We start from the raw sequence: 26035 nt of genomic DNA on the forward strand, positions 1-26035 counted from the left end.
TATTCTCCCCGTGTCTGCGTGGGTCTCACCCCCACAACCCAAAGATGTGCAGGGTAGGTGGATTGGCCACGCTAAATTGCCTCTTAATTGGAAAAAAAGAATTGGGTACTTTAAATTTATTCTTTAAAAAAAGAATCATCTTGGGACATTTTATTATGTGGAAGGAACTATATAAATATATGCTCGGGGGATTCTCTGTCCAGCGATCCCGGAATCGTGTTTGGGCGGAGAATCTTTTTTTCAATAATCTTTATTGTCACAAGTAGGCTTACTGTGAAAAGCCCGTAGTCGCCACATTCCGGTGTCTGTTCGGGTTCACAGAGGGAGAATTCAGAATGTTTAAATTACCTAACAGCAGGTGTTTGGACTATGGGAGGAAACCGGGGAGCCCTGACGAAACCCATGCAGACACAGGGAGAATGTGCAGACTCTGCACAGATAGTGACCCAAGCCGGGAATCGAACCTGGGACACTGGAGCTGTGAAGCAACGGTGCTAACCACTGTGCTACCGTGCCGCCCATAATCGCGCATAAGCCAAAAATCACTCAACATAGTTTATTTCAAAATAGAGCTTTGAATCACACCTCAAACACCAACACCCTGGGAATTTCTGGGGTCATTTTTCTGATGAAATTTCCCAATTCATTCCTCCTTCCATAATTGTTAAAGGTGTTTCTGCTCTCGTTGTGTTTAGTTACAAATTGTCTTTCGTATTGACGCTTGGGGCCTGCTTTTAAACCTCACCAACCCCGTTAGCATAGTGCCTTCCATAGTCTGACTTATTGCCGATCGGCCCATTTATGTAATGAAGGCTGACGGGATAGAATATTTGTCCAGGAACTTTTTTAAGAGACTTTGACATTTGTTCTCGTAGGGTGTACGTTCTGCAAGTTTAACTCCTGTAAAACGCAGCAGCCTATCCATATTTGTAACTTTAGTCCAGTCCGATAACTTGAATGCCAGCCCTGATTGAGGAATATCTTGATGGAATCTTTGCAGCCTTGAACACAGTCTGTTAAATTACATTATTTACTCTTCTAGGGAGGTAACCTCTGATTTTCTAAATTTGTCAAATTCTGACCAAGCCTCATGAGCACTTAATAAACTATCCTTTTGGTAAATCTTATCCATGACAGTTACTGCTGTATCCAACCCTCCATCTAAGTCTAATTGCTCCAACTCCAATATGGAAAATACTTTTCATCTTATTTTGTAATGTAAGTGTCAAGATCATTCCTTGCTTTTTCTTGGGCAAGGACGTAACCTATGTCCACATGGTAACTTCATTCTTCCATTGGTCAGAGGGGTGATCCTCAGAAAACAATGGTGGGTAGTCATACCCCAACACCCTACTTTTGGATTATTTTCCAAGTTACTCTAAATCACTCATCAGGTTGGGATTCAGAATATACAGCCGGGTTCACCATTCCTGAGACTATGGGCTGGATCCTCCGTTTTACCGGCTGAGTGCAGGCGCCAGCGGAGCATGTGTAGTCTTGTACTACCAAAAAATAGGCGTGAAACCCTCACCGATTGCGTGATTGGTGAGGCGCTAGCACCGGCACTGGGTGAAACTCCCGCCCCCCGTGCCGAAAACAGCCGGCGAATGGTTGGGTCCGGGCCGCGCATGTGTGTGGCTGATGACCTGCAGCGGTCGTGCCGTACAACATGGCACATGGCGAACACAACCCACCATTAGCGACCTCACATCCCACCCCCTGGCCACCCCCCACCAGTCCCCCCAGCCCTTGCGGAACAACCCCCCTCCTGCCCGCCCCGACCAGCTGCATGGATCCCGGGCGAGCGTGGCGGTGCTGGACATAGTCCGCAGCCGCCACGCCGGATTCCCACCCGGCAGAGACCACACGTGTACTGCGCATTCAGCAACTCGGACCATCGGGGGCGGAGCCTTGAAGGTGGGCTGGCCGATGACACGCCAACGCCATTGCCACGGCATGCAGTGCGCGAAGCGATTACACCATTTCTGAGGGGGTGGAGCATGGCTGACCGACGTCAAACCGGCACCGTCCCCTTCCCCGCCAGATCGCCAAACACAATCTCAGCTTTGGGCAATGGAGAATCACGCCCTAAGTATTGACGCCAGGGCAGGATTCGTGGGCTTCTACGACAGCAAAACAGGTACCGTACCTGGACCGATTCAACGACCATTAAGGGGCTACCACCGGTGCGCCATGTGGAAGATAATTGATTCCAATGAGAAATGGTGCCAGATTTGCCGGGTCCGTAATTGACATTCAGGAGGCTGATAGGCTGCAGCCACATATGCACAGCACTCCCCAACACACCATCGCAGTCAACAAGATGGCAGAAAGACATGTGACCCCGTGGTTCACTGACGCAGAGCTGGAGATTTTGCTAGATGCCATAGAGGAGAGGTAAGTGACGATGTACCCTGGGATAGGAAGGAGGTTGCCAGCCACCACCGTTTGCCAGGCCTGGGTGCAGGTGGCAGAGGTGGTCAGCACCGTGGGCATCACTGTCCGGACTGGCCCTCATCCTCACTGGCTGCCTCCTGTTCCTCTGGGGCAGGCTCCGCTGCAGAAGCTTCCTTCCCTTCGAGCAGCTCCAGCTCATACAGTCGCAATGCATCCTTCAGGACTGTGGCGACGAGAATAAAGGCCACCATTGCTGGTTCTATCCCAACATCCATTGTCTGCAGGGCGTGAAAGGCAGACATGATAGAATGGTGCGTATCCCCGTGCCCAACCAGGTCCACCGGGCTACACTGGAACCCTGTTGGCACTGCGGTCACTGGCCCCACATGGTTTCCCCTCCCTTCCGCGAGTCTGAGAGCCCCCATCCCCGCCACTGGTCCTGTTGGTGCACGGCACCGTGGGGGCCTTTGGACCTGCCGCCGGTCTCTGCTGCCAGGGGTGCTGTCAACTGGTGCTGCCCTTGCCAGCGGTTCAAAAAGCTGACCCCCATCCGTTGCCCCACTGTAGGTGCTACTGTGGCTGTTGCCTTTGGGCAGGCTTCATGATGCCTTGCTGATGGGTAGCGGCCAGTTTGGGGGGGAGGGGAGGTTTGGAGAAGCATTGCGTGCGGGGGAGTGTGGTGTAGTGTGGCGGTTGGAGCATGGGTGGTGGGTGGCCTCCATACGGTTGGGGCACTGTGAAGCCCCCCCCCTCCCCCTACTCCCAGCCAGCCCAGCCAGTGTCAGGACCCATGGTTACGCCTTTCCATGTCCTACCTCTTCTCTCTCCCTCATCAGCCACGCCATCTGTTCCTCAATTTTTCAAAGCACAAGTGAACCTTGCCTCATGGACACCCCCCAGTGGAGGTGGAGCATCGCAGAGGATCAAGCCCGCAAATGATATGCAAATGACGTTTACTGCATTGCCGCCGCTGTCGAGGCTCCGGAGAATTGCGAAATGTCATGAACCGGATTTTGGTGTCAAAACCGATTTTCCGCCCAATCGCTTTTCCCGATTTCGGCGTTGGCCGATGGAGAATCCTGTCCATAGTCTTTCGCCTGAAGAAATCTTTGTTTGCAATCCTTTTTTTCTGACAGGCAGTAACCTTCATCTGCTAATATTGTTAAGCTCCAATGGTAACTCAATAATAAGAACTAGGAAGCAAGTCTTGATATATATTGGTTCAGCCTATCAAACAATAAATGCATTTATTGAACAAATAAAACCCCAGATCTAACTGAAGTACAAGAGAACATTAACTCATTCCTTTAAACATTTTTTTTAGAGTAGCCAATTATTTTTCTTCTTTCCAGTCAAGAGGCAATTTAGCTTCATAATTGAAGGTCCTTTTATTTTTCTGCCTCCGTAGATAGTTCAGGCAGTGCCCTATTGGGCCCCCCTCTCCACTAACACCCTGACTCCCTCCTTCCCCACCACCCTCCTTTCCCCTCTCTCCCCACCACCCCCTTTCCTTTCCCTTCTGTTGGTACAGAGGCGAGGGTATCTGGTCTCTCCAGCGCAAAGTTTAGTGCTTGTACCCTTTGTTTTTTGTAGAAATGTGTTGTGAACTGTTTTAATAATCAGGGTATCCACCCCTCCCCTCTCCCCGTACATTGGTACTGAGGGGAGGGTATCCTGTTTCCCCAACACAAAGTTAGTGTTTGTACCGTTTGGCCTTGTATATATTTTTTACTGTTTTAATAAAAAGGTATTGCCAATCCACCTAACCAGCACATCTTTGAGTTGTGGGGTGAAACCCACGCAGACATGGGGAGAATGTGCAAACTTCACATGGACAGTGACCCAGGGCCGGGATTCGAACCGAGGTCCTCAGCGCTGCAGCCCCAGTGTTAACCATTGTGCCACATGCCGCGCCCAACTCATTCCTAACATCAGACAGCTGGCATGAACACGTCAGGCCTCATGGCCTCATTCTACGCTGCAACGTTTCGATGATTCCATGTGTTTAGTGAAAAGATTGAAATTCGGGGGTGAATCTTCATGTAATTTGGTTGTAAATAACAAAAGTAGATTGAGTGTAGAAAATAATCGATTGGATCAGAAAGAAACACACAAGCAATGAGAAAAGAAAATTAATTTATGCATGGATTAGATGAGAAACCTGGGAGCACGACAGCCAAAAAGACCTGATTGACACAAGAAATGCTATGAAGATTTAATGATCCTGCAATCTTTGTATTTTCAACACTTGATTTATATACAGTGATTAATAAGGACAAGTATTAGAAATTACCATCACATTCTTGAAATGATCTCAGTTTCTTTGAATGTCTCAATAATAAAAAAAGCTTTGTACATTATCATACCTTCGTAAAGATGTGAAATGGACGTTGGTAAATGCAATTTAGCTTGTTCAATTGAAATCAATACTTTATATCTGTTGGTTAACTGACATAAGTTTAATACTTAATACTTTTAAGGTGTTATTTAAACACATGGAGTCCGTAATTCACTGGAAAACAAAATGTGACTTGCTTTACACAACAAACAGACACTGGAGGTTATTAGGTTTTCCTATCTCAGCTCGCCTCTGGGGAAATGTGTCCAGCTGCAGCTCTTGGGAGCTTGGATTTCAGAGCTGGAATGGCGGCTGGGAACACTGTGGAGCATCTGCGAGTCTGAGAGCATCGCTGGCCTTGGAAAGGGTCCAGAGGAGGTTCACAAGAATGATCCCTGGAATGAAGAACTTGTTGTATGAGGAACGTTTGAGGACTCTGGGTCTGTACCCGTTGGTGTTCAGAAGGATGAGAGGGGATCTTATTGAAACTTACAAGATACTGCGAGGCCTGGATAGAGTGGATGTGGAGAGGATGTTTCCACTTGTAGGAAAAACTAGAACCAGAGGACACCATCTCAGACTAAAGGGACGATCCTTTAAAACAGATATGAGGAGGGATTTCTTCAGCCAGAGGGTGGTGAATCTGTGGAACTCTTTGCCGCAAAAGACTGTAGAGGCCAATTCACTGAGTGTCTTTAAGGCAGAGATAGATAGGTTCTTGATTAATAAGGGGATCAGGGGTTATGGGGAGAAGGCAGGAGAATGGGGATGAGAAACTATCAGCTATGATTGAATGGCGGAGCAGACTCGATGGGCCGAGTGGCCCAATCCTACTCCTATGTCTTATGGTCTTATGGCCAGCGCGTTTAGAGTGGTGGTCACACCGCAGCTGAAGGGATTTGAGGCAGGAAGGGAATGGGTGACCACCATGCAGTCCAAGAGAGACAGGCATGAGGTTCAAGAGTCCCCTGGGGCTCTGCTCGCAATTCGGTATTCCATTTTGGAGACTGATGAGGGCGCTGGTTCCCCCAGGGAGTACAGTCAAGCTTCTGGCTCTACAAGCAGCCTGTCTGTACAGGAGGAGGAAGAGAGGAAGAGAAATAGTAATAGGGGATTCTATAGTCAGGGGAACAGATAGATACTACTGTGGCCATCAATGTGACTCCAGGGTGGTGTGTTACCTTACTGGTGCCAGAATCTGGGATAAGACCTCAAGACATAGGAGCAGAATTAGGCCATTTGGCCCATTGAGTCTGCTCCGCCATTCAATCATGGCTGATATGTTTCTCTTCCCATTCTCCTGCCTTCTCCACATAACCCCGGATCCACCTATTAATCAAGAACCTACCTATTTCTGTCTTAAAGACACTCAGTGATTTGGCTTCCACAGCCTTCTACAGCAAAGAGTTCCACAGATTCATCATCTTCTGGCTGAAGAAATTCCTCCCCATCTCTGTTTTAAAGGATCGTCCCTTCAGTCTGACGCAGTTCTAGTTTTTCCTGCTAGTGGAAGCATCCTCTCCAGGTCCACTCTCAGTGTCCTGTAAATTTCAATAAGATCCCCCTCAGCCTTCTAAACTCCAACGAGTACAGACCCAGAGCCCTCAACCGCTCCTCATTCATTCCAGAGATCATTCTTGTGAACCTCCATTGGACTCCTTCCAAGGCAAACACATTCTTCATTAGCTATGGGACCCAAAACTGCTCACAATACTCCAAAATGGGGTGCGATAAGAGCTTATACAGCCTCAGAAGTTCATCCCTACTCTTGTAGTCTAGCCCTCTCGACATAAATGCTAACATTGCATTTGCCTTCCGAACTGCCAACTGAACCTGCATGTTAACTTTAAGAGAATCTTGAAGGTCACTAAACGGCTGCAGGGCATCCTGAAAGTGGAGGGTGATAAGACAGAGGGCATCGTATTTGTTGGTACCAATGACATAGGTAGGGATTCAGGGAGCTAGGCAGTAGACTAAAAAACAGGACCTCTCGGGTTGTAATCTCTGGATTACTCCCAGTGCCAACTGCTAACGAGTACAGAAATAGGGGAATAGCACAGACAAATTTGTGGCTTCAGAGTTATCTAGAAGGGAGAGTTTTAAATTTCTGGATCACTGAGACTATTTCTGGGGAATTTGGTACTTGTAAAATGGGACAGTCTGCATCTGAACCACAGCGGGACTAACATCCTGGCGGTGGGTTTGCTAGTGCTGTTGGGAGTTTAAAATAATTTGGCTCACAGTGATGAACAAACCCCACCACAAATGACACTTAGAAACCTTCTGTTCGATCGTGTTCTCTATCTCCAGTTGGAAAGACAAGGTTTGATCAGGGAAAGTCAGCATGGCTTTGTCAAATGGAGGTCATGGCAAAAAAATTTGATTGGATATTTTGAGGAGGTGACAAGGTGTATAGATGAGGCTAGTGCAGTTGATGTCGTTTACATGGATTTCAGCAAAGCCTTTGACAAGGTCCCACATGGGAGACTCATAAAGATGGCAATGCACATGGGGCAGAGGTTAATTTGATAAGGTGGATTTAAAACTGGCTTAGTTGGAGGAGACAGAGGGTGATGACAGATGGCTGTTTTAGTGACTGGAAGCCAGTGTCCAATGGCATACCACAGGGATTGGTGCTGGGTCCCCTAATATTCGTCATTTATAGAAACGACATAGATGACGAGGTGGAGGCTAGGACCGGTAAGTCTGCAGAAGACACAAAGATTGGCCGGGTGATTAACAGTGAGGTTGAATGTCTTGGGTTACAGGAAGATATAAACGGAATGATCAACTGGGCAGATAAATGGCAGGTGGAACTTAACCCTAAAAAGTGTGAGGTGATGCACTTTGGAAGGAGAAATTTGACAAGGATGTTTCATTGAACAGCATAACACTGGGATGTTCCAAGGATCTGGGGCTGTTTAGCACAGGGCTAAATCGCTGGCTTTGATAGCAGACCAAGGCAGGCCAGCAGCACGGTTCAATTCCCGTAACAGCCTCCCAGAACAGGCGCTGGAATGTGGCGACTAGGGGCTTTTCACAGTAACTTCATTTGAAGCCTACTTGTGACAATAAGCGATTTTCACTTTCACAAAGAGACCTTGATGTGTTTGTCCATAGATTTCTGAAGACAGGAGGGCTGGTTAATAGGGTGGTGAAAAAGGCATATGGGATTCTTGCCTTTATCATTCGAAGCATAGATTACAAAAGCAGGGAGGTCATGTTGGAATTGTACAAAACATTGGTAAGGCTACAGCTGGAGTACTGTGTGCAATTCTGGTTGTCACATTAGAGGAAGGATGTGATTACCCTGGAGGGGGTGCAGGGGAGATTCACCAGGATGTTGTCTGGGATGGATCATTTACGTTATGAAGAGAGGTTGAATGGGCTTGTTTTTTTTTCCATTGGAGTAGAGAAGACTGAGGTGCAATATAGTCAAGGTGTACAAGATTATGAGGGGCATGGACAGGGTGGATAGGGAACAGATGTTCTCTTTAGTTGAAGAGTCAGTCACGAGGGGGACACAAGTTCAAGGTGAGGGGCAGGAGGAATGTGAGGGAAAGCCTTCTTACCCAGAGGGTGGTGACCGTCTGGAATGCACTGCCTAGGAGGGTGGTAGAGGCGGGTTGCCTCACATCCTTTAAAAAGTATCTGGATGAGCACTTGGCATGTCAGAACATTCAAGGCTATGGACCAAGTGCTGGTAAATGGGATGAGATAGACAGGTCAGAAGTTTTTTATGTGTCGGTGCAGACCTAATTGGCCAAAGGGCCTTTTCAGCACTGTATTTTCTGTGATTCTGGGCCCCCTCCTTGGCAAGTTGAGCTCTTTGTTTCTGCTGACCTCTAATGCCCATAAAAATAGTCAATCTCCAGAGGTCATGGCTATCAGCGGCTGTCTCGCGAATGTCAGCATCAATGTCCACCACCTTCATATCTAACTTTTAGGTGTTTTGCAGCAAAGGAGTTTGTGATGCAGTGGCCAGTTCAGCAACCAAAATGTCTTTGGTAAATGATGGTCATCCATCCGATGAATTTTGCTGAACCAGTGCAGACCTCCTTGGCTTAGAAATGAGTGTGTCCTGACGGAATTAGCATGCCCTGCGATCTCTGAGTTGATGACCGTTTCCTGCCAAGTGTTGCCGAGGATATGTCTGGGACCGCGAAGGTGCAAACTGATCAACATTTTCTCCTGCCTGGCATTTGTTGTCCCAGTCTCACCACTGTTGAGGAGCGCACTGAGGATGCAGGCTGGTATACCCATAGCGTGGTGTTCTCATTCAGGTTGCTGTTCCACACTCTCTCACTCAACTTGGACATAACAGCTGCAGTTTTTACAATGCATGTGTTGATGTCAGCACCAAGTGACAGATTGCTGGTGATTGTGAAGCCCGGCTATGTGAAGCTATCAACAATCTCCCGAGTCACATTGTCAATGCTAATCGATGCTGGTATGGTCACATCCTGGACCATAACATTTGTCTTCCTGATGTTGATTGTCAAACCAAATTCTTTACAGGATTCAGAAAGAGTCTGTCCCTTTGCCAGTGAAGTCTTTTCTCAGTATGCAATGCTAGTGCTAAAGACACGGTGCACCTTGTCTTGGACCTCAGGCAAGCAAGGCTGAACAGCTTTCTGTTACTTCTGGTATGTACCCTCTGTGCGTGACCTGACCTCATGTGACTCCAGCAAAGTGAAGAATGTGTCAAAAAGTGCCAGTGCAAAACACTGTTTGGCCCCACTGCTGATCTCAAAATGTTCCAACATAGCCCAGTCGCAGCCAACCACACCCATCATGTTGCTATGGAAAGAGGAGATCACATTGAGCAGCTTCAGCGTAAGCAATCAATTAACTCCAGCAGATTGAATAGATCGCCTCTGCTTACATGATCGGGGAACTCCCTTGCTGCTTTTGAATAGTGTCTGTAGCACAATCAATCACTCATGCGGCGAGATGAGATGAAGTCAATCGATGGCTTTATTACGCAGACTTGTTCCCCAGCAGCTCGGTTACAGAATGCGGCCGCTGGGAGAACCCGGGTTCTTATACTCCCGCTTACTGGGTGGAGCCAGTAGGCGGCAGATCCAATCAGGACCCAGTGTCTGTCCACCAATAGCCTCTTGGCATCACTGGGTACCGTAATACCCCAAAGACATACCACCACAGTGTCGTGGGGTCTTTTAAATCTGTCCATGAGGGCAGATGGGACCTCCCTTGAAGGCTGGCATTTCTGAAGCATCCCCTACTGTGCTGAAATATCACAAGTCACAGGCTTAAACACACCTTCTAACTCCGAAGCGAGAGCGCAACCACTGAACCAAGGCTGATGTCTGGATATGACCATTGGATACGAGAAATCTCAAAGAAATTATGCAGAATTCCAACCATCCTCAGTTGACCTTTCAATTTATCAATTTCACACTAGAATATTAGATTTAGATTGAGTGATCTTCCTTTTATTTTAAATTATTTGGTGCTCATTAAATTGAAGGATGGCAGTGCTGTGAATGGAAATAATTTCTGTCCTTTTTAAACAACGTCAGCTGGTGTCAGAATTGTGCAGTTCGAGGTCAGGAATAGGAGAGAGCAGATGAAGTTTGAAAGCCCCTGTGCAATACCTTAGTGGCTGTGCTTTAAGCCTCGTTTATGCACATCCTGGGCCAAAGTTTCACGGTTAGCTGCATTTCCCATGGTGCTCAGCTATTCAGACTAGGAAGGTTTCTGATTTAATTCCCAGTCTCTAATGAGCTGAGTTATCTCAGCTGGGATACCCTGTGGAGCTGCTATAATTGGCCGTTGTGCTCTTCTATCAGCCAGGCCCGCTGATATCAGTAAAAAGCAACCACCAAACTGTCATACTGATTTAAAGATGCAACTGGCCTACCAATATCCTTCAGGGAAAGAAACCTGCCAACCTTAGCCGACCTGGTCTATATGTGACTCTGGTATTACTCATGGCTGATGCTTAACTGCCCCCTGAAGTGAACTCGCGTTCAGTTGTAAAAAATCCCGAGAGAGCTGATATAGTGATAGTTCTGGGAAACCTGTTATCTGAAGCCAGAGGGCCCTCGGAGAGAAGTAATTTTTTTTTTAGACACTTCAAACAAATGAGCCACTTGTAAGTAATTTTAATGATTTTCCCGTCCAATTTTAAAATATCTTTATTGTGTCCCAATCTATATATTCATTAGTTAGCCCTCAGCTCAATGCAGAAACTCCGATTTGTTGCATGAGGATTTTCGAATAATATTTAATGAATTGATTGGTTCTATTTTTATCATCAATCGATTATAAGTTCATGCTTGGCTCAATGTTTTTATGGGCCCTTAGTAATACCTCGGTGGTGGTTCTTCAGTTTGTTTGGTCCATAGGTTCCCTTCCTCTACAGTTCTGACTTGATACTGTTTTCTAACCATGAATGCACAAGATATCAGCCTGAAATTATAATGAAAAAATACTTATAGAACCCTTTGACCTGAGGTTTGGAGGAGGCATGCCATCTTGTGACATTGCTGTTGGCTCGATGTTTCGCCATACTATTGTACAATATGTTCTGCTGCTGCACAATGAGCTGTGCACTTAATAGCTATAAAGTCCCATTATTAGATAATCAGATTTCCGGCTCCGTCAAAGGTGCGAAGGGAGCCACACAGAGTTGCAGCTGAGCTCCTTCTCACACGCTAACTGAGAATGAGTAGGTGTCAGCCTTGTGGCTAAAGTTACTTTTGAATTCATAGAATTACATGTACTCAAGCTGAAATCTCCTTACCTGCTCCTGCTTGCCCCCAAGTATCGTCACTTTCAGAAAATCATAGCTTGAAGAGCACATCAGTTCAACACTTTGCTTTTGGTTAATGAGGCATTTTCTGCAGATGGGGGAGATTCTCTCCATATTCTGCTGAACTTTTAAAAAAAAAAGCATTTTGGGGGAAGTTTGGATACAAGTTAATCGGCTCCAAAATATGTCTGGAATCAATCTGCCCCAAATAAAGTCTGACACAGGAAGTATGGCATAATGAATGGTACATGCTTCCATAAGTAACATTTGCAATATTCTAACAAAGGGATAGATGGTAGATTTTGCTCTTTATTTTTTTTCGGTTGATGGGCGAATTATCCTTTGATGAGAAATTTGGAATACATATATTTTATTTGGACTGTTTGGCTGGTTCGTTCTATCTACCTAGCACTCACTCTCACTCTCTCTCTCTCTCGCTCTCACACTCTCACTCTGGTACCTCACACTCACTCTTGTCTAGGCTCCAGCTCTCATCTCTTGCTTGGAATCCGAGTCTATTTTTTCTTTCTGCTCTCGAACTTGCTTTGTCTCTCAACAGTTCTCTATCTCATCCTTTCTGACTCCCATGCTCTCTATCTATCTAACTTTCCAGAGTTGGGAGTCGATTTTTTCCATATACCTGAGGCACTAAAGAGCCTCCAAGTTGGCTAAAATGAGGTCCTGAGCAGTAATGCTGCTTTAGACTGCCTTTAGCACAAGCCACAATCTTGGGAAAGAAGTTGAAATGCTGTGCTTGGAACGGCTAGCCCAAGAATCATTAATGTTGAATAATTAAATTGACTCTCATTACAGAGACATTTTGTCTGCGACTGTCTCAATTAACAACCAGCCAACAGCAACTACATGAAAAAGCGGAAAGAGGTCGTGACTGAGGGTTTCTAGCTCTACTTAAAGTCATGCTAGCTTTCCCTGTTCACTCGCTGTTTGAGATTGTCTGACTGCACCGTGTTAGATGAATTTTTGAGAAACACTGGGAGGTTTCCTGGGAAACTTTGTCAAGACTTTAAACACTCGATTGAATATTTTTCCGTGACACTCTTTGAAGAAAAAGGGAGTGTTTCGCTATGGGCGCTTTGCTAGGGTTGTCCGGTGGTCAAACGCAAAAGCAGAGGATAAGCAGAACAGCACCAATTGCTGCCAGAGAGAGTGGTAGGAAGGCAATATCGGCTCCTTCTGAAAGCCTGCCCTATGGGTGCAGAACATCCCTCCACCATTATACCTCCTTCATCTGGACATGCAGCTCTGTGTCTCGAGAACCTGCCCTCTCTCATGCCCCTTCAAAAACCTGGTAGCAATTTTAGGCTAGGATAAGCGGGGCCTAGGAGGGGACGCCACCCGCCCAAATAAGGCCCTAAGTGGCTGCTCGATAACCTCCAGACCTCTCTCCCCTCTAGACTATACACTAGACCCCAATCGCCTGCCTCATGATGCACAGGTATTCCCTACCAACCCCGTCACTTCTGGCCACTGCTACGCTGTGCCCAGAGGGAGCTGGCAGGCAGCTCTGCAAAGCAAGAATTCCTTCCAAGTGAGGGCAGAAGTCCAGCCTTATGCCAATCATATAGAAGGATACGCAGAAAATAGAAGCAGCAGGAGGCCATTCAGCCCTTCGAGCCTTTTCCATCATTCATTCTGATCATGGCTGATCATCAAGCTCAATACCTTGATCCCGCCTTCCCCCCATGTCCCTTGATACCTTTAGCCCCAAGAGCTATATCTAATTCCTCTTGAAATTACACAACATTTCCATGGTAGTGAATTCCACAGATTCACCGTTCTCTGGGTGAATTTCCCCTCACCTCAGTCCTAAATGGTTTACCCCTTATCCTTAAACTATGACCTCTAGTTCTGGACTCCCCGACCATCGGGAACATTCTTTCTGAATCTACCTTGTCTAACCTTGTTAGAATTTTGTAAGTTTCTATGAGATTCCCTCTCACTCCTCTAAACTCCAATGAATATAATCCTAACCAATTTAGTCTCTCCTCGTATGACAGTCCTGCCATCCCAGGAATCAGCCTGGTAAACCTCCGCTGCACTCCCTCCATAGCAACAACATCCTTCCTCAGATAAGGAGGCCAAAGCTGCACACAGTGCTCCAGGTGTGGCCTCACCAATGCCCTCTACAATTGCAGTAAAACATCTCTATTCCTCCACATTAGTCCTCAACACCTGGGCCCCGTAAGGATGTGTGTTCAGTCCTCTACTGTACCCCCTATACACACATGACTGTGGACTGTACTCCCTATACACACATGACTGTGTGGCAAGATGTAACTCCAACTCAATCTATAAGTTTGCAGATGATACGACTGTGGTGGGCCATATCTCAAACAACGACAAATCAGACTACAGGAGGGAGATAAATCACTTGGTTGCATATTGTACCGAAAACAACCTCTCTCTAAATGTCGGAAAGACCAAGGAACTGATCATCGACTTCAGGAAGCGTAGCACGGTACACACTCCCGTCTGCATCAATGGCTCCGAAGTGGAGATGGTCGATAGCTTTAAGTCCCTGGGGGTCACCATCACCAACAGTTTGTCCTGGTCCACTCACGTCGATGCAACAGTCAAGAAAGCCCAACAACACCTCTACTTCCTACGGAAACTAAAGAAATTTGGCATGTCTGCATCGACTCTCACAAACTTCTACAGATGTGCCATAGAGAGAATCCTATCTGGCTGCGTCACAGCCTGGTATGGCAACTGCTCGGTCCAAGATCGCAAGAAACTGCAGAATGTGGTGAACTCACACAAGCTTGCCACCCCCACATTGATTCTGTATACACCTCCCGCTGCCTCAGGAAGGCTGACAGCATTAGCAGAGACCCCTCCCACCCAGGCATTGCCTTATTCCAGACCCTTCTATCAGGCAGAAGGTACAGAAGTCTGAAGACCCGCACATCCGGACATAGGAACAACCTCTTCCCCATAGCTACAAGACTCCTCAACAACTCCCCCTCAGACTGATCTGTTCCCTGTAAGAACACTATTCACAACGCCCTATGCTGCTCCTGCTCATGTATTTGCTTTGTTTGGCCCCTTGTTCCGCACTGTAACCAATCACTATTTGTCGATGTACCATTTGTCAATGTTCTCTGTTGATTATTCTTACTATGTACGTACTGTGTACATTCCCTCAGCCACAGAAAAATACTTTTCACTGTACTTTGGTACATGTGACAACAAGTCAATTCAAAATCTCCTTCCGTAGGAAGTTTTTAAGCTGCAGGTATCTGAATTTGTTGCCTTTTAGCTCATTGGAATCTCTGCGTCAGTTCGTCCAGTGTTGTGAACCTACTGTCAGTTCATAGGTCCCTGATTGTCAATGTCCCCCCGTCCTGTCTCCACCTTTTGAAGGAGGCGTCGGTGAATGCTGATGTGAACCTGTGGTTATTGCAGATGGGGGCTTTGTCGGACATTTTGGTCAGTCCAAATTGCTGCCATAGTTGGTTCCATGTCTGGAGGGTGGCTATCACCACTGGGCTGCTGAAACTTCTTGGACGGTGATGGGAGTGCCGCCATGGCGAGGGTCCAGAGAGAGGTCCCTTGCAGGAGGCCTCCACCGTGCACATCAACTCGGCTTCTGGCTCCTTTGTCCATGCCATCACTCTTTCCGCTGTCGCTGCCCAGTGGTAGAATTGTAGGTTTGGGAGGGCTAGCCTCCCCTGGATTCTGTTTTCTGAAGGACCTTCTTTGTGATCCTAGCATTCTTTTCCCCCCATACAAACGCCACGATTAACTTGTCCAGTGAATGAAAAAAGGCCTTGGGGATATAGATCGGGATGGATCTTTGTAGGAAGAGGTACCTGGGCAGTACGTTCATTTTGATGGTCTGTACTCGCCCCACCAGGGAGAGTGGGAGTCTGTTCCATCTCTGCAAGTTCTTTTTGACTTCCTCTGTCAGGCTGGTCAGGTTCCATTTGTGGATCCCCGTCCAGTCATGGGCGATTTGGATCCCCAGGTAATGGAATTTGTGTTGGGCTTGTTTAAATGGCAGTCCCACCAGTGCTACCCCTCTCCCTTGCAGGTTTACTGGGAAAATCTCACTTTTGCTCATGTTGAATTTGTAGCCCGGGAAGGCACCAAACTCTTTCAGGAGCGCGATGATTCCTTCCATGCTCCTTTGTGGGTCCGAGATGTCGTCCACGTAGAGCGAGACTCTATGCTCTCTGCCTCCTCTTTGGATCCCCCTCCAGTTCTTGCTGTTCTGAGCGTGATCGCTAATGATTCGATCGCTAGAGCGAACAGCAGCGGGGACAGCGGGCATCCCTGCTTTGTGCCCCTGTGTAGCTGGTGTTGTTTGTCCATACGCTTGTTGGAACTTACAATTCTAACACAAGTTCCAAACTGAAAATAAACTGAGCATGGTGGAAGACTTCCTTTCCTAATTTCAAAGAAGTCAACTAGTCATTTAGTACTCAAGAGTCTGGAGTAGTCAATCAATCACCCACAGTTCTTTCACTGTTTGATACTTGAGCTCTGGGCTCAGATGATGGTTGCAGAGTAAAGTAAGATCTTACTCCTTTCTTCATTCGTTTATAATTTAGGAAAATCTGCTATAGTTCAATTCTCCAGACACTATGGTCCAATTCTCAATTCTAATGTGCCCTGAGCACAATGGTTTGTGGAGTGCAATAGATTGAGAAAGATTTTAGAAATCCAGCCCTGTGGAATTTTTGTGGTGGCTCGTTGGCCCGGGTGCCTGCCTGAGTGTTTGTTGGGCCTTATCCAACTTTGGAGGGGATATCTACCCATCCCTCCAACCCCCCCCCCCCCCCCCCCCCCCTCCCAGCCTCTCCACCAGATTCCTGAACATCTGAAAAAAAAGCTTAGTGGGATTTAAGCCCTCCATCCCTTCCAGCATCCCCACGATTCTGAGGTTTTGTCTCGACCTGTGCTCCAGGTCATCCACTTTCTCCCTCAGGATCTTGTTTCTCTCCCCCACCAATGAGATCTCAGCCTCTAATGAGACGAGTTGATCACTGTGCATCAACAAAGTTTCTTCCACTCCCTTCAACATCTCTCCGTGCTCCTTCACAGTCTCCAAGGTGTTCTCCACCTTCTTTCGAATTGGACCAGGCGCCGCCTCAGTCGACCTTTTGAGGGTTTCCAACATCACCTGCCCTTGACTCTCAGACTAACCCCTCAACTGCTCATCAAACTCTGAGGCCAGTACCCCCCCCCCATCAGGTTATCCACCTTAATAGGAGCTGCCACACTTGCTGGAGTTGTATTCACCATCTTCTCTCCTGGCGAGCCACATGGACTCCCCAAATCTGTCGAAGGATTTTCACTTGCAACTTTCTTTCCACCAGCTTTTGTTGAGACTTTCGCCATTCTTTCCACGACGGGCACACTACAGCTTCAGAGTTTGTTCCTCAGAATTCCTTGGGATCCGGGTAAAAAACAAGTACCTTGGTGGGAACTACATAGTGTGCTGCCACTGGAAGTCCTCCAAAGAGGCCCATTTATCTCACAATCACCTCACACACCAGCCATCAAGCAAGGTGTTGGCTGCTGTGTTGCAGGCTTGTGCTGGAAAACTGGCTTTCCTATCTCTTCCTTTTTTATCTGTCATTTGTTAACCATCTCTCCTGTTAGCCTTGGTAAATTGGTTGAACTGATTTTTGAGCTTTACCTAAGGCGACAAAGATATTTGGATAACCACTATGATCACATCCTTTTAAATGTCCAAATTTCGATGATTTCACCTATCGACAGTATAATTCCTGACACAAAACAGAAAATACTGGATAATCTCAGCAGGTCTGACAGCATCTGTGGAGAGAGAAGGGAGCTAACTCTTAAAGTCTGGATGACTTTTTGTCAAAGCTGGAGAGAACTAGAAATAGGGTCAGATTTGTACTTTAGTGTTGGAGGCGTGGGGGGGGGGTGGGTTTGTTGAGCAGTGGGGAAGGATAGGGGACCAGCGATAGGTGACGATTGGCAAAGATATTGTGGACAGAAAAACAAAAGGAATGTAAATGGGATGAATAAGGCTAAGAAGGGTGCTGATAGTGGCACATAAAGAGATTAGAATGTGTGAATGGCATAACACAGGTGAGCAGTGTGTCAAAAGGCAACTAGGAACGGATGGCCCAAGTGGGGTGGGGGGAGGGCGGACAGTGGTGAGGGAAAAGCAGATCAATGGAAGACATGGAAGTAAATTGATAGAAATAAAAATGGGGTGAAAGTAGAGGAGCGAGTTCACAGTCTGAAGTTGTTGAACTCAATGTTAAGTCTGGAAAGTTGTAACTTGCCTAATCGGAAGATGAGGTGCTATTCCTCCAGTTTGGGCTGGGCTTCACTGGAACCTTGCAGCAGGCCAAGGACGGACATGTGGACATGAGAGCAAGACAGTGAGTGGAAATGGCAAGTGACAGGAAGGTCTGGGTCTTGCTTGTGGATGGACCGGAGGCGTTCTGCAAAGTGGTCACCCACAGTCTGCATTTAGTCTCTCCAATGTAGAGTAGACCACATTGGGAGCAGCAAATGCAATAGACCAGATTGAAGGAGGTGCATGTGTAGCACAGCCTCATTTGAAGAGAGTGTTTGGGCCCTGAGATGGTGAGCAGGGAGGAGGTATAGGGGCAGGTGTTACACCATCTGCGATTGCATTGGAAAGTGCAATGGGAAGAGGGTGAGATGTTCGGGGTGATGGAGTAGTGTACCCGGGTATCTTGGAGGGAATGGTCCCTGCAAAATGCTGACAGGGGGAGTGAGGGGATGATGTGTTTGGTGGTGGCATCAGACTGGAGTTGGTGAAGCTGGCGGAGAATGATTTTTCGAGTGCGGAGGCTGGTGGGGTGAAAAGTGAGGACAAGAGGGAATCCTTTCCTGGTTCTGGGATGGGGTGGGGGTGATGAGAGCCGAGGTGCGGGACATGGATCGGACATGGTTGAGAGCCCTTTCGACTACAGTGGGTGAGAAACCACGATTAAGGAAGAATATAATATAATTCCTGGCACCTGTCCAAATCTGCACTTGGAGCTGTGAACATTTATGCAAATAGTCTGGTCTAACAAAATTTAGTGCAATTAGCATATTACCATTCGAACGCAATTTAAATATCGATGGTAAACCCTGCTTTAATCCATTAAAATGGCTTGATCTATGCTAAGTTGATCATTGCACAGAGATGTATTATATAAACAAAGCCTGAATGATCGTTAGCATTAAATATTTTTTGCATTTCATGGTGACTAATGCCATGATGGAAGACAATAGATATAATGAGTGCAGTAGTAGAGTGTTCAGGGTCAAAAAAGTTAATGCGTGAGACTGGAGAAACAGAACCACCCCATGTAACAATATAAGAGTCGAGTCAGTTCATCTGAGGAAGGAGCAGTGCTCCAAAAGCTAATGATTCGAAACAAACCTGTTGGACTTTAATCTGGTGCTGTAAGACTTCTTACTGTGCTCACCCCAGTCCAGCGCCGGCATCTCCACATTATAAGAGTCGAGAAATAGTACACTTATAGCTCAGATGAGTAACAGCTCATCTTGTATATCTGTATGTAATTATGTTTCTCCAATAAACCAATTATTGTTCAAACATACCCATGCCTCAGCAATCGTTCCTTAGCCAGTTACAACCAACATACAACACAAGGGTAAAATGATTCAGTGATACTGCCGCACCCACTCAGCAGTTGACTCCTCAGTGTACATTTTAAATTAATACTTAATGTAACTTGTTACTTTGAATACTTGTGGAACACAAAATAAGAACCATAGGACATAAACTATCTTGACAAGTGTTGAAAACTAGTTTATTCTGCATGTGGAATATAAATTGTTTCCTGTTAATCCTCCTTAAATATCATTGATATCTAGTGCTTCAAACCACCCTGGTGCATTAATATGCAGTCTTGTGTTAAAATGCAGAAAGATATTTAATTGCTTCTTTCATAATCATGGTTAATTGAGTCTGATCATCTTTAAACTACTCACAATCCATGAGTCGGGATGATGTTGGAAATAATACAAGCTTCAATCATATATGTGGAAACAGGATACTGCAGTTAGGTTGTGGAGTCAACTGTAAACAATGGATTATCAACGCTTTTTTTCCTCATAAAATAAAGGCATGTTAATCACACATTCTCAGGGCCTCATCTCAATACATTGTTGACAGTTGTCACAATTGACAGGTCTGAGGCGTTCAAGTCAGACAACCCTGACCTATACGAGAAATCCAGGTACGACTTCTGCAAAGCCATCCGAGATGCCAAGAGAGAATATTAAACCAAGCTAGAGTCACAGACAGACTCTTGGCGGTTGTGGCAAGGCCTAAGCAACATAACGGGCTACAAAGCGAAGCCGAGCAGTATCTCCGGCAGCAGCGCACCCCTCCCCAATTAACTCAATGCATTCTATGCTCGGTTCGAGCAGGAAACCAACAATCCGCTGTTGAGTTCCCCAGCAGCCCATAACTCACCCATACCCACCATCACAGCTTCTGAAGTCAGATCAGCCTTCCTGAACGTGAACCCTCGGAAGACGGGTGCCCGGAAGGGATTGCTGGTCGTGCACTCAGAGCCTGCGTGGACCAGCTGGCAGATGTGTTCACGAACATCTTTAACCTGTCCCTACTCCACTCCGAGGTCCCCACCTGCTTCAAGAAGACCACCATCATACCGGTGCCAAAGAAGAACCAGGCAACGTGCCTCAATGAATACTGTCCGGTGGCCCTAACTTCAGTTGTAATTAAGCACATCACCTCCATATTCCCAGAGCGCCTGATCCACTGCAATTCGCATACCGCCGCAACCGGCCCACAGCAGACGCCATTTCCCTGGCCCTACACTCATCCCTAGAACATCTCAACAACAAGGAGTCCTACATCAGCCTCCTATTTATTGACTACAGCTCCACCTTCAACACCATAATCCCAGCCAAGCTCATATCAAAACTCCAAAACCTAGGACTTTGCTCCTCACTCTGCAACTGGATCCTCGACTTTGTGACCCACAGACCTCAATCAGTAAGAATAAACAACAATACCTCCTCCACAGTAGTCTTCAATACCGGGGCCCTGCAAGGCTGTGCACTTAGCCTCCTACTCTACTCCCTGTACACACACGACTGCGTGGCAAAATTTGGTTCCAACTCCATTTACAAGTTTGCTGACGATACGACCATAGTGGGCCGGATCGCGAATAACGACGAGTCACAATACAGGATGGAGATAAGAACCTAGTGGAGTGGTGCAGCGACAACAATCTCTCCCTCAATGCCAGCAAAACTAAAGAGCTGGTCATTGATTTCAGGAAGCAAAGTACTGTACACACCCCTGTCAGCATCAACGGGGCTGAGATGGAGATGGTTAGCAGCTTGAAACATCACTGGGTCGATGCAAATAGTGGCATCATTGTGACGGGGCAGCCCTGTCCCGCGCCTCAGCCATCACTCGCACAGTGCCCCAGGCCTTGGGCATTCTGACCCACGGCCCCCCCAAGGCCTCCACCATGTGTGCCACACTTGCGGTGTTGGCCCAGGTAGAACAGATTGTTGGCATTGCCTTGTGTCCCTGCAAGCGGTTGTACTCCTCCAGCTTCATCTGCAGGCGCTGGATGGTTGCTGACAGCCCCTCATGTAGACCCTGGCTCTGTGCCTGCATCTATATTATTGATGGGGATGTACCTTTCCAGAAACCTGAGATCTGTTTGAACGGCAGCTAGCCCCTGGCGTTGGGTCATCCTCCAACCGTCCGTCCTCTTGGGGTTTCCTACCTCCACCTGAAGTACTGCAGCACGTATGTGGTGCGCACCAGATGGTGTCCCAGGAGCCTCTTCACTAAAGTGCCCAGGCGAGGTGAGTGTCTCTGGATGATATAGGGTGTTGGAGACAGATGTGATGGGAAGTCCACCGATTCAGTCCCGGCATCAACACCTAGTCGAAATAATTTGCAGATTTTTTCCCCCCAAGTCTTGGTTTTTAAGGTACATTGTAACACGAGCACCAGCTCCCAGTGTCCTATGATTTTAAAATTAAGATAGCGGATCATTAAATCAAGTTGAAGAGTCATGAATATAAATAACACGGTGTGCTCATTATTTAATTATACAAAATTAAATGCAAATTACCATAAACTTTAACAGAAAAATCAGTGTTTCTCTTAAATTGGTGAGCTGACAAAGTTAAAAGTGCACAAAGAATATCTGTCTTATTTTGTATCAAGTACAACTTTTGGCAGGCTGACAGCATTATAATGTGATTAGAGAAGTTTTGCAATCATCACTTCAGTAATGGTTTTCAATAAAAGTGTTAGCAGTGACAATCGTTACAAAATATATGGTCTCATTCACATAAAAACAGCATTTGATCAGGAGAGACTTTCAAAACCTTATGGCAGGGGCAGTGGAAGGCCCAGATTGTTATAAGTGGGTGTCTAGGTGTACATTTGAAAGAGATTCCAAATTTCAATTTGGATCATTGAAGTTCAAGCGATTTGATTGATGGTGGCAACCATAACATAAAAGGAATGCAGCCGTCCACCTGTATTTCATTATAATTGGCAAATAACTGTGTTCACCATTTCACTGTGGGAGAATTTCAGCAGAGGTATGTGCTCAGTCATTTGATATGAAGAAGCTAATTCCCTCATCTCTTCCTAGAATTGGCTTCTGCCCAGAGTTTCTGTAGAGTTAGAAAACAGTAGTACTTAGATTGACAGTAAGACTAAACACGATTGTTAAAGAGAAGACATTAGCCAACGGAATGCGTGAAGCATTTGGCCAGTGTGGCCAGCAACAATCAAGACTCATGGGTTGAATTTCCAGTCTGAGTGTCAAGAGAGCTGTGTGTTACTGCACCTAAATTGTGTGCTAGGTTTGTTCAGCTCATTGATTCATGAATAGCTGATGCTTAAGGGGCCAACTCATCAAATTCCAGTCCATATATATATATATATATATATATTTAAATACTGGAAAAAGATGTGCATCTATTACTTATGTGAAACAGATGTTGCAGTCAGGAAGATTTCCATCTGTCCGGATTCTGAAGGAAGCTAAGAGAGATGATGTGAAACATCAGCCAGTGTTTTTTGTCTTAATAGTCTGAAGGCGCAAATTGTCTGTCAGAACAGAATGAGTAGGAGCAATGAAGATTATCAGCGATTTCAGGCGGCATTTAAGGCTTGTCGTCTTGGTCTGGCAATATACCATTCACTGCAGCTACCTCTTGATGACAGATGGCTTTTCCCCTGAATGCTGTGATTTAGCAGGTACACAGTGAGGAGTGTAGCCTTCTAATTCAGGAAAACTGGCAGACAAGGTGACCATGGCTCCCTTCTGTCTCACACTGTTTCCTAGCTAGTGCAGGACTCTCAGCAGAATCAAGTATTGGCTGACCTTTGGTATGTCAAACATGTCATTGATATTTTATTCAGGAGGGCCATCAACTTATTCCCTTTATCTATGATCAGCAAAAACAGCAAAATAAGGCTAACTAACTCCACTGAGCAGCCTGGTTCCTAAAAAGGACAAAAAATCATTCATGAATTGGCCCCAATGGGACCATTCAGTCTCAGCCATAATGCACTGTCGTACATGAACAGAAAAGGATTTTACTCCATCAATATCTAGTTGGTCAATCAATATGATTGACATTTTAAAATGATGAAAAGAATAGATTTAGCCTTGTTTGATGGGTCATCTGAGAATGCAAGGACACACGAAAGCTCAAGAATTAGGAGCAAGGGTAGGTCATTCGACCCCTTAACCTGCATCATTCAATAAGATCTTCATCCGATTGCGTCTTCATCTCCATTTACCTGTCTGCCCCTATAACCCTTGACTCCCTTTTCAGAATGGTATATAGGGTCGGAAGGTGTAAAATCTGTGTGGATAGAGTTGAGGAATCGCAAAGGAAAAAAGACCCTGAAGGGAGTTATGTTCAGGCTCCCTAGCAGTAGTCAGGATATGGGGCAGAAAATAAATCAGGAAATGGAAAAGGCATATAAGAAAGAAAATATTATAATAATCATGGGGGACTTCAATATGCAGGTGGACTAGGAAAATCAGACTGGTAGCAGATCCCAAGAAAAGGAATTTGTGGAATGTCTATGAGATTGTATTTTGGAGCAGCTTGTGGTAGAGCACACTAGGGAACAGACAATTCTGGATTTGGTGATGTGTAATGAGGTAGACCTGATTAGGGAATTAAGGTGAAGGAACCCTTGCGGGGTAGTGACCACAACGTGATAGAATTCGCCCTGCAGTTTGAGAGGGAGAAGCTGAAATCAGATGTAACGGTATTACCATTGAATGAAGGTAACTACAAAAACACGGGTGGCATGGTAGCACAGTGGTTAGCACTGTTGCTTCACAGCGCCAGGTTCCCAGATTCCCGGCTTGGGTCACTGTCTGTGTGGAGTCTGCACGTTCTCCCTGTGACTGCATGGGTTTCCTCCGGATGTTCCGGTTTCTTCCCACAAGTCTCGAATGTCATGCTGTTAAGTGAATTGGACATTCTGAATTCTCCCTCTGTGTGCCCGAACCGGCGCTGAAATGTGGCGACTAGGGGCTTTTTGCAGTAACTTCATTGCAGTGTTAATGTAAGTCTACTTGTGACAATAAAGATATTTATTATACGAGTGAGGTGCTGAGCAGAGTTGATTGGAAGGGGAGCGTAGCAGGGAAGATAGTGGGACAGCAATGGCAGTGGTTTGGGGGCAGTATTCGGGAGGCACAACAGAAATTCATCCGAAGGAGGAGGAAACATGTTAAGGGGAGAAGAAGGCAACAAGAACCTGACAAGGTAGGTCAGGGGCAGCAAAAAAGCAAAACAAAATGCATACAATGTGGCGCGAATTAGTGGGAAGCTAGAGGATTAGGAAGCCTATAAAAACAAATAGAGGACAACTAAAAAAGAAATAATGGGGGAGAAGATGAAATATGATTGTAAGCTAGCTGGTAATATAAAAGAAGATTTCAAGAGGTTTTTTTTGACATATAAAAGATAAAAGAGAGGCAAAACATTGGATCATGGGAAAATGAAGCTGGAGAAGTAGTAATGGAGAACAAAGATATGGTAGAGGAACTGAATAGGTACTTTGCATCAGTCTTCCCAGTGGAAGACACCAGTGGCATACCAGAACGTCCAGAGAGTCAGGAGGCAGAGGTCAGCGTAGTGGAATTGCTAAGGAGAAGGTGCTGGGGAAGCTGAAAGGTCTGAAAATGGATAAATCACTCGGACCAGATCGACTAACCCTAGGGTTCTGAAGGAAATGGCTGAGGAAATTGTAGAGGCTTTGGTGGTGATCTTTCAGGAATCACTGGAAGCAGGGCGAGTCCGAGAGGACATGAAAATGGCTAATGTAGGGCAGCACGGTGGCGCAGTGGATAGCCCTGCCGCCTCACGGCGCCGAGGTCCCAAGTTCGATCCCGGCTCTGGGTCACTGTCTGTGTGGAGGTTGCACATTCTCCCTGTGTTTGCGTGGGTTTCGCCCCCACAACCCAAGGGTGTGCAGGCTAGGTGGATTGGCCACGCTAAATTGCCCCTTAATTGGAAAAAATGAATTGGGTACACTAAATTTATTTAAAAAAAGAAAATGGTTAATGTAACACCCTTGTTTAAGAAGGGAAGGAGGTAGAAGATGTGAAATTCTAGGCCGGTTAGCCTAACTTTGGTCGCTGCTAACATTTTAGAGTCCATTATTAAGGATGAAATTGTAAAGTTCTTGGAAGTGCATGGTAAAGTAGGGCTGAGTCAGCACAGCTTCATCAAGGGAAGGTCATGCCTGGCAAATCTGTTAGAATTCTTTGAGGAAGTTAGGCAAAGCAGAGCCAGTGGACATGATCTATTTGGATTTCCAGAGGTCTTTGACAAGGTGCCGTGCAGGAGGTTGCTAAATAAGACAAGGGCCCATGGCGTTAGGGGAAGGTACTGGCATGGATAGAGGAACGGCCGACTGGCAGAAGGCAGAGAGTGGGGATAAAGGGGTCTTTTTCAGGATGGCATCCGATGACGAATAGTGTTCCGTAGGGGTCAGTGTTGGGACCACGACTATACAGGATATACATTAATGATCTGGAAGAAGGAAATGAGGGCATTGTTGCAATGTTTGCAGATTATATAAAGATATGTAGAGGGACAGGTAGTATTGAGGAAGCAGAGAGGCTGCAGAAGGATTTGGATTGGTTAGGCGAGTGAGCAAAGAATTGGCAGATGGAACACAAAGTGGAAAAGTGTGAGGTTATGTACTTTGGTGGGAAGAATAGAGGCATATAGTATTTTCTAAATGGGGAAAGTTTTCGGAAATCAGAAGCACAAAGAGACTTAGGACTCCTAGTTCATGGTTCTCTTGAGGTTAACATGCAGGTTCAGTGGCAGTTAGGAAGACAAATGCACTGTTAGCATTCGTTTCAAGAGAGCCAAAATACAAGAACAGGGATGTACTACTAAGCCAGTATGAGGCTCTGATCAGACCCCATTTGGAATATTGTGAGCAGTTTCTAAGGAAGAATGTACTGGCCTTGGAGGGGATC

At 46.2% G+C, this 26035-nt stretch overlaps 1 protein-coding gene and 1 pseudogene across 1 annotated transcript in view; both read right to left on the reverse strand.

Annotated features, from left to right (window-relative positions):
• Positions 1 to 26035, reverse strand: part of tnmd (tenomodulin) — a 235758-nt gene that overhangs the window by 177158 nt on the left and 32565 nt on the right. The gene's annotated exons all lie outside the window — the stretch shown is intronic.
• Positions 9373 to 26035, reverse strand: part of LOC140422570 (uncharacterized) — a 41277-nt pseudogene continuing 24614 nt past the window's right edge.

The sequence above is a fragment of the Scyliorhinus torazame genome, chromosome 5, assembly GCF_047496885.1.
Source record: "Scyliorhinus torazame isolate Kashiwa2021f chromosome 5, sScyTor2.1, whole genome shotgun sequence".
Classification (NCBI taxonomy): domain Eukaryota; kingdom Metazoa; phylum Chordata; class Chondrichthyes; order Carcharhiniformes; family Scyliorhinidae; genus Scyliorhinus; species Scyliorhinus torazame.